Here is a 10,021-nt window from a genome sequence, read left to right as displayed (position 1 = left end):
ACACACCTATCAAGAGAACACATGGTCATCCCTACCGGCTCTATCTGGCAGACTCAAATTAAATTAATATATATAAGGAAATTGAAATGATTTATACTTTTACTTTTGATAGTTAACTATATTTTAGCAATTACATGTACTTTTGATACTTAAGTATATTTAGAACCAAATACTTGTAGACTTTTACTCAAGCAGTATTTTACTGGGTGACTTTCACTTTTACTTGAGTAACTTCTTCTTACAACACCCCTCCCTTGATCACATCCTCAAAACAACATTCAAATGTATTTTTTTTTATGCATAAGAGTCAGTTGTTCTTTTGCAGTTTTGTAGAGGGAAACATTAAGTGCTTGTAGGTACCCTAGCAGCAGGTAGCCTAGTGGTTAGAGCGTTGGGCCAGTAACTGAAAGGTTGCTGGATCGAATCCCTAAGCTGACAAGGTAAAAGTCTGTCATTCTGCCCCTGAACAAGGCAGTTTTATTTTTTCACTGCTTTTGTAAATGAGAATTTCTTCTTAACTGACTTTCCTAGTTAAATAAATAACAAAAGTTATCTATACTTTACTCATGGGAACTTTTTCCACCACTGGTCCCCACAAGGTCAAAGGATACTTACAGGGGCTTTAGTGTTAAGGATATAATTAGGTTTAGAGTTAGGAGCTAGGGTTAGGAGCTAGAATTAGGATTAGGGTTAAGGTTTTCGGGGGAGGTTTAGGGTTAAGGTTAGGGTAATTGTTAAGGTTAGGTTTGGAGTTAGGGGCTAGGGAAAATAGGATTTTGGATGTGACTGAATTGTGTTCCCTCAAGGTTATTTACACAATACTGTGCGCGCGCGTGTGTGTGTGTGTGTGTGTGTGTGTGTGTGTGTGTGTGTGTGTGTGTGTGTGTGTGTGTGTGTGTAAAATATCACATTATACAAAAGAAACACAGAAAATTAATTTTTATTTTCTAAATGACCAAACATCCAGATGGTTTTCTCATTCCTAGAGAGTTGTTTGTCAGCTCGGTGCCCTAGTCCTTTCTTATCTCAGAATGTATTGATGTGTTTTCACTGCTGTTACTGTGTCCTTCAAGGCTCAACCTCTGGTATCTGGCTCTATTGTCTGTACAACTGCATCATGCTTAACCAATTGAAGAGTACATTCCCATTGTATCTTATCCTCATTCTCCAACCTTGAACTTTCCATTGGTGGCAATTACTAAACTAGTTCAAGTCCATTGGTGCAGAGACATTAGACAGATAATGTGTGTCATCTTATCATAGATGACCCAAACACAGATTTCTTCATTGTAATCATTGTGGTCTTAAAAGTTTAACTGAGAGTTTGACTGTGTTTTATGCATTTTCAAAGTCAACTTTAAAACTGGTGTTTGACCCAAGCTATTAAACCCAGTGAACAGCGTGCCTTTGCCATCGGGCTTCTCAACCCCTGACTTCCAGTCTGATCACATGAGAAGATATCAAGATACCCTTAAATGACCTCTACCTCACATCAGATTAAAATGTAACTACTCACTCACCCAGAGCTCACTCCCTGAGCTAGGTAATACTGTACTTCACATGATCCACACCTGCATGCTTTCTGAGATACTGTTCAAAATAATACAGTGAATAAAGTGGGTCAGAGAGTACAGTCAGCCCCAGTAGACATGTATTAGTGTTTAGTCTAGCCTGGATGTCTCTGTCTATCTGGGACTGGCTTTCAGAGAGTACAGACAGCCCCAGTAGACATGTATTAGTGTTTAGTCTAGCCTGGATGTCTCTGTCTATCTGGGACTGGCTTTCAGAGAGTACAGTCAGCCCCAGTAGACATGTATTAGTGTTCAGTCTAGCCTGGATGTCTCTGTCTATCTGGGACTGGCTTTCAGAGAGTACAGTCAGCCCCAGTAGACATGTATTAGTGTTTAGTCTAGCTTGGATGTCTCTGTCTATCTGGGATTGGCTTTCAGAGAGTTTATCAATGATCTATTTACTCTATTTACATGATTGTTGATGACCTTGTCAGATAACAAGACAGAAGATCACTCTGAATATATGGCTATGCACTGTTGACCTGTTAATGTGTCTGGTGTGTGTGTTTGTGTGTGCATGCGTGCGTGTGCGCTCATGTTTGTTTGTGCACGCGTGTCTGTGTCTGCGTGTCCATGAATGCACGGGAGAGAACAGATTAAATTCTATGTTTTTTTGCTGCTGTTGTAATAGCTCTACTTCACACTGCCTATCTCAGTAGAGTCTCAACTCAGTCCAACTGAAGATCCTGACACACAGACACTATGGGTGGAGGTAAGACTGAATCCATTGTCTTCCATTTCTATCATTACTTCAATTGATCCTGTTATACACTAAATGAACATCAAGGATATCTATTTTATTGTCTGATTTTTTATTCATTATGATTTCCTTTTCATTATGATATTTTTGCATTTAGTTGCAGAAACTGTCATTCAACAATTGATACTCATTGTTCTTTTAAATGTTCTTCGAGTATTCATTTTAATGGATGGTCTTTCCTTCTGCCTTTCCCTCAGAAACATCACATGACATCTCAGACTACGACTTTAACTATGGTAAGTGTAGAGTGTTTGATGGAATATGTGTTTGGTTAGTAATGTGCATGTGGAAAATTAAGTTAGCTTGAATAATATCTTGTGCTAATGAACGAACGAATTAATGAAATACATTGTATTTTCATGTCAAATCGGCAGTTGGCAACCCATCCCTTATGGGATTAATTGACACGTGAACAAACATTACAATAATTCACTGTTTTAATTGAATGTTCTTCTGGTGTTCTCTGCATTGCGCGTCGCATAAAGAGTGAAAAACGTTAAGGTAAAAATCTATACATAGTAGTAAATAAGTTCGTCCAAACAATAATTATATCCCTAGAGCAGTAAAAGAATATACCTATACTACCGTTCAAAAGTTTGGGGTCACTTAGAAGTGTCCTTGTTCTTGAAAGAAAAGCAATTTTTGTGTCCATCAAAATAACATAACATTTATCAGAAATAGAGTGTAGACATTGTTAATGTTATAAATGACTATTGTAGCTGTAAACGGCAGATTTTTAATGGAATATCTACATAGGCGTACAGAGGCCCATTATCAGCAACAATCACTCCTGTGTTCCAATGGCACGTTGTGTTATCTAATCCATGTTTATCATTTTAAAAGGCTAATTGATCATTAGAAAACCCTTTTGCAAATATGTTAGCACAGCTGAAAACTGGTGTTCTGATTAAAGAAGCAATAAAACTGGCCTTTAGACTAGTTGAGTATCTGGAGCATCAGCATTTGTGGGTTTGATTACAGGCTCAAAATGGCCAGAAACAAAATCCTTTCTTCTGCTACTCGTCGGTCTATTCTTGTTCTGAGAAATGAAGGTTATTCCATGCGAGAAATTGCCAAGAAACTGAAGATCTCGCACAACGCTGTGTATTACTCCCTTCACAGAAAGGCGCAAACTGTCTCTAACCAGAATAGAACGAGGAGTGAGAGGCCCTGGTGCACAACTGAGCAAGAGGACAAGTACATTACAGTGTCTAGTTTGAGAAACAGACACCTCACAACGGGCAGCTTCATTAAATAGTTCCCGCAAAGATCGTACTTTTTGTCCTCTGGTCTGATGAAACAAAAATAGGACTGTTTGGCCACAATGACCATCGTTATGTTTGGAGGAAAAAGGGGGAGGCTTGCAAGCCGAAGAACACCATCCCAAACGTGAAGCACGGGGGTGGCAGCATCATGTTGTGGGGGTGCTTTGCTTCAAGAGGGACTGGTGCACTTCACAAAATTGATGGCATCATGAGGGAGGAAAATTATGTGGATAGACAGTGTGGCAAAAAATAATTTAGTCGGCCACCAATTGTGCAAGTTCTCCCACTTAAAAAGATGATAATTTTCATCATAGGTATACTTCAACTATGACAGACAATATGAGAAGAAAAAAAATCCAGAAAATCACATTGTAGGATTTTTAATGAATTTATTAGCAAATTATGGTGGAAAATAAGTATTTGGTCAATAACAAAAGTTTATCTCACTACTTTGTTATATACCCTTTGTTGGCAATGACAGAGGTCAAACGTTTTCTGTAAGTCTTCACAAGGTTTTCACACACTGTTGCTGGTATTTTGGCCCATTCCTCCATGCAGATCTCCTCTAGAGCAGTGATGTTTTGGGGCTGTTGCTGGGCAACACAGCCTTTCAACTCCCTTCAAAGATTGTCTATGGAGTTGAGATCTGGACACTGGCTAGGCCACTCCAGGACCTTGAAATGCTTCTTACGAAGCCACTCCTTCGTTGCCCGGGCGGTGTGTTTGGGATCATTGTCATGCTGAAAGACCCAGCCACGTTTCATCTTCAATGCACTTGCTGATGGAAGGAGGTTTTCACTCAAAATCTCACGATACATGGCCCCATTCATTCTTTCCTTTACACGGATCAGTCGTCCTGGTCCCTTTGCAGAAAAACAGCCCCAAAGCATGATGATTCCACCCCCATGCTTCACAGTAGGTATGGTGTTCTTTGGATGCAAATCAGCATTCTTTGTCCTCCAAACACGACGAGTTGAGTTTTTACCAAAAAGTTATATTTTGGTTTCATCTGACCATATGATATTCTCCCAATCTTCTTCTGGATCCTCCAAATGCTCTCTAGCAAACTTCAGACGGGCCTGGACATGTACTGGCTTAAGCAGGGGGACACGTCTGGCACTGCAAGATTTGAGTCCCTGGCGGCGTAGTGTGTTACTGATGGTAGGCTTTGTTACTTGGGTCCCAGCTCTCTGCAGGTCATTCACTAGGTCCCCCCGTGTGGTTCTGGGATTTTTGCTCACCGTTCTTGTGATCATTTTGACCCCACGGGGTGAGATCTTGCGTGTAGCCCCAGATCGAGGGAGATTATCACTGGTCTTGTATGTCTTCCATTTCCTAATAATTGCTCCCACATTTGATTTCTTCAAACCAAGCTGCTTACCTATTGCAGATTCAGTCTTCCCAGCCTGGTGCAGGTCTACAATTTTGTTTCTGGTGTCCTTTGACTGCTCTTTGGTCTTGGCCATAGTGGAGTTTGGAGTGTGACTGTTTGAGGTTGTGGACAGGTGTCTTTTATACTGATAACAAGTTCAAACAGGTGCCATTAATACAGGTAACGAGTGGAGTACAGAGGAGCCTCTTAAAGAAGAGGTCTTTGAGAGCCAGAAATCTTGCTTGTTTGTAGGTGACGAAAATACTTATTTTCCACCATCATTTGCAAATAAATTCATAACAAATCCTACAATGAGGGCCTCCCGGGTGGCGCAGTGGTTAAGGGTGCTGTACTGCAGCGCCAGCTGTGCCATCAGAGTCCTGGGTTCGCGCCCAGGCTCTGTCATGACCGGGAGGTCCGTGGGGCGATGCACAATTGGCCTAGCGTCGCCCGGGTTAGGGAGGGCTTGGTCGGTAGGGGTGTCCTTGTCTCATCGCGCACCAGCGACTCCTGTGGCGGGCTGGGCGCAGTGTACGCTAGCCAAGGTGGCCAGGTGCACGGTGTTTCCTCCGGCGCATTGGTGCGGCTGGCTTCCGGGTTGGATGTGCGCTGTGTTAAAGAAGCAGCGGCTTGTGTATTGGAGGACGCATGACTTTCAACCTTCGTCTCTCCCGAGCCCGTATGGGAGTTGTAGCGATGAGACAAGATAGTAGCTACTACACAATTGGATACTATGAAATTGGGGAGAAAAAGGGGGTAAAATTAAATAAAAAAACAAAAAAATCCTACAATGTGATTTTCTGGATTTTTTCTCATTTTGTCTGTCATAGTTGATGAAAATTTTGTCTGTCATATGATGAAAATTACAGGCCTCTCTCATCTTTTTAAGTGGGAGAACTTGCACAATTGGTGGCTGACTAAATACTTTTTTGCCCCACTGTATTGAAGCAACATCTCAAGACATCAGTCAGGAAGTTAAAGCTTGGTTGCAAATGGGTTTTCCAAATGAACAATGACCTCAAGCACACTTCCAAACTTGTGGCAAAATGGCTTAAGGACAACAAAGTCAAGGTATTGGAGCGGCCATCACAAAGCCCTGACCTCAATCCTATAGAACATTTGTGGGCAGACCTGAAAAAGCGTGTGCGAGCAAGGAGGCCTACAAACCTGACTCAGTTACACCAGCTCTGTCAGGAGGAATGGGCCAAAATTCACCCAACTTATTGTGGAAGCTTGTGGAAGGCTACCGCAACGTTTGGCCCAAGTTAAACAATTTAAAGGCAATTCTACCAAATACTAATTGAGTGTATGTAAACTTCTGACCCACTGGGAATGAAATAAAAGCTGAAATACATCATTCCCTCTACTATTATTCTGACATTTCACATTCTTTAAAAAAAAGTGGTGATCCTAACTGACCTAAACAGGAAATTTTTACTAGGATTAAATGTCAGGAATTGTGAAAAGTTTACATTTATTTGGCTAAGGTGTATGTAAACTTCCGACTTCAACTGTACACACAAACCATTTACCACATAGCAGCTAAATATTTGTGCAATTTAATTATAGGTAGCCCTTTTTCTTTTATTCCAGGCTTTATCTAAATATTACACAAACGGAAATACACAATGAACCAAAAAAAAAACATTTCATTTTCTCCTCATCACTCAGCCACATAATGCCAGGGTATATCGGGTATGCTTTCTGGAATCAGAGCAAGTGTAAATCGTGATAGAAAGGGCAATAGAGGATAAAATGAGTTTCGTTCTCATTTTCTTCGAGGTCACAATAGTTACGTAGTCTTTCCTCTTCCATTTCACCACTGTGAGTTATTTGTGTCTGATTTCCTCTCAGACTATCCCTTACTTAGAAGAGGAGGGCTCATCTTTGCTGCTGTGTTCTTCTGCCTGGGCATTGCTATCATCTTCAGTGAGTAGTGTCCTCCAGGCCAAAGAAATGTCAGGAACAAGCCTAGAACATGCCTATACCCAATGGGTACCCATTCTGCCTCAGATACATGCCTAACATGAATTAGCTTGTAAGGAAAATGTTCAAATGTGTCATTTCCTCGAATAAGGATACAATGGTACTGTAAAGAAGCCTTTGTGAAGTAGCTGTTGAATTATGTATTAAGGGACAAGCATTTGTTGGTTTAGTGAACAATCTAAGTGAAAAGTGCTGTCGTTCTGCATTTAAAATGACATTTCTGAAGGGGAGATGGAGAAATACTAAAGCTGTTCAGTGGGCCGGTTATGATGTGTAAGCTTTGTCTGTTTTCACTGTGAGTGTCTGACTGTGTTCCTCTGTGTTGACACAGGTAAAAAGCTCAGCTGTTGGAAGGGTCATGCAAAGTAAGAAAATACACAATCGTTGAACTCATCAGTGCTAAAACAGGAAATCAATCAAACGTTGAACATGAAAACACCTCCCGTACAAGTGTTTCACACATACAGTATAAACATACACACATTGTCTTACTACACTCGGTCCATGGTTCGATGGTTTGTCTTGTTTTTGTCTTGTCTACAGGCCTGTGAACCCCGCTGAACCTTGAAACAAGGTAATGTAATGGTGTATTGACTGAGACAATCAGACCAACATAGCCTATATAATAGGCTTTAAAGTTCAGACACATTATACCCTGACTGGTCATGTGAGCTATTATCAATATCTACATGTGTTCTTATATTTTTTTGTTCCAGACATTGACCAGAGACAGCCATGATTGGACCCAGGGACATCCCTATGACATCAAAACCTTGGCAAGATGAGGGATCACTATACATTTGTATTTTACTAATGGAGGAACAATATGAAGAGTGATGGGTGGTGACTGTCACATTACAATAATATAAAATTAGCATTAATAAAACCTTTTTTTTCCATTGTTTGTTTCTTTGGTGACGTTGAGGATTGAGGCAAGGTCAATCCAAGTGATCTAGGCCTACTCCAGAATGGTATTTAGCCCTCTGGACACATAATACTGGTCCTCCATTCAGCATATGGCTTATTTATACATTTGAACCAGAGCAATGCATATTGGTGGACAAACAACAATTATGGTCCAGGTGCAATAGAGATTTTAAACACAGGGTGGCAGCAATAACGCATTAATTCAAACGGTCTCTCAGATACCAAGGCTAGGCACAGATGCCAAATAGAAACTCCAAGCTGGTCGATGCCAGTCCCAAGAAGCAAGTTATGCATATTCCAAATTGTTATAAAACATTCTAAAGTTAAAGTAGTCACACGGATGGTCTGTGTCAGGATCTGTTGCAATGGTAAAATTGCAAATCACAACGAACAAACCTGAATTGAAAACATTCAAATAACTCTCCCCTCCTTCACAAGAAGGCTAGAGACTCGACCTGAGACAGGTAGACACAGTGGCATTTAAATCATTTTGACATTTTCTTTAAAAAGAAACCAATTTTGGCGACATCTCAACCACTGACTAGCCTAGGCGCATTGATATTGGCTATCCCACTTCAACCCCTAAGGGGTTCCATTTGAATTGCATTGGAAAGAAGACTATTCGCCTATTCTGTTAAGCAACATTTGGCCCAGTAACAGCTATACTGTTAAGCAACATTTGGCCTAGTAACTAACAGCTATTCTGTTAAGCAGGTAGACAGGTTAAGCAACATTTGGCCTAGTAACAGCTATTCTGTTAAGCAACATTTGCCCTAGTAACTAACAGCTATTCTGGTAAGCAGGTAAACAGGCTAAGCAACATTTGGCCTAGTAACAGCTATACTGTTAAGCAACATTTGGCCTAGTAACAGCTATTCTGTTAAGCAACATTTGGCCTAGTAACAGCTATTCTGTTAAGCAACATTTGGCCTAGTAACAGCTATACTGTTAAGCAACATTTGGCCTAGTAACAGCTATTCTGTTAAGCAGCATTTGGCCTAGTAACAGCTATACTGTTAAGCAACATTTGGCCTAGTAACAGCTATTCTGTTAAGCAACATTTGGCCTAGTAACAGCTTGTCTAATTTCAGGTTAAATCTACAGGGATTTATAAATAAGGTCACCATTTCATTCAAAGCAAATTTGCAAACCTTAACCATATAGCAGATTTTGTTTAGGAAAAAATGTAACTGAAGTCTGGTTAAGTGAGTTATTGGGAAAAATAGCTGTTTAGTTTTAACTTTAGGCCTACAGAATGTATTATATCCATACTAACCTGAAGTAGCAGACATAAAAGAAAAGCCTGAAATTAGATACCTTACATGCTGGTCATGAGGAGAACAGAAAAAAAACTATCGGGGAGATTCTCTTCTGCACTGTTCAACCAATCCAGTAAATGTGGAAGAGGAGTTAAGATGTCGCCTTGTTAACACGGAGGTATACGTTAACATCCAAAATCAGAATACCTGTCACAGGCTCTCTTCCCATTTCACCTGAAAACCGGAATACCCTGTTGTTGGGAACTCGGCAGAGGCTATGCCCATACTGATTCATTGATGATGTTGCTGTATAGTGTAGGCCTTGCTAAACCTTGTTCACCAGACACTTCTGCCCACACGAGATTAGGCCTACTGTATGTGAGGGTGTGGCAGTTTGTGGAGCAGAGGTAGAGGACACTAGACATAGATAGGAGAAGCTGGTTTGATGAGGTGGGATAAAGTTGAATGATTAATCTCCCTGCCAGATGTTAGTAGAGTGTAGCTTCGAGTCTGTTGTTATTGTCAGGTATAGGATGAGGTGAAGATCATATAGAGACAGTTGAAGTCGGAAGTTTACATACACCTTAGCCAAATATTTAAACTCAGTTTTTCACAATTCCTGACATTTAATCCCAGTAAGAATTCCATGTCTTAGGTCAGTTAGGATCACCACTTCATTTTAAGAATGTGAAATGACAGAATAATAGTAGAGAGAATGATTTATTTCAGCTTTTATTTCTTTCATCACATTCCCGGTGGGTCAGAAGTTTACATACACTCAATTAGTATTTGGTAGAATTGCCTTTAAATTGTTTAACTTGGGTCAAACGTTTCAAGTAGCCTTCCACAAGCTTCCCACAATAAATTGGGTGAATTTTGTC

The 10,021-nt window shown here is 40.5% G+C and overlaps 1 long non-coding RNA gene across 1 annotated transcript; it reads left to right on the top strand.

Annotated features, from left to right (window-relative positions):
- The first annotated feature begins 1,720 nt into the window (after window positions 1–1,720).
- On the top strand, window positions 1,721–7,851 carry LOC118966763. The gene is made up of 5 exons (XR_005053646.1): window positions 1,721–2,283; window positions 2,529–2,567; window positions 7,286–7,319; window positions 7,498–7,528; window positions 7,671–7,851. It is a non-coding gene; the product is annotated as an uncharacterized LOC118966763 (long non-coding RNA).
- The last annotated feature ends 2,170 nt before the right edge of the window (window positions 7,852–10,021 follow it).

Source organism: Oncorhynchus mykiss, chromosome 10 (assembly GCF_013265735.2).
Source record: "Oncorhynchus mykiss isolate Arlee chromosome 10, USDA_OmykA_1.1, whole genome shotgun sequence".
Classification (NCBI taxonomy): Eukaryota; Metazoa; Chordata; class Actinopteri; order Salmoniformes; family Salmonidae; genus Oncorhynchus; species Oncorhynchus mykiss.
Note: the sequence above shows the minus strand (reverse complement) of the source record. Positions and strands in the feature narration are given on the sequence as shown.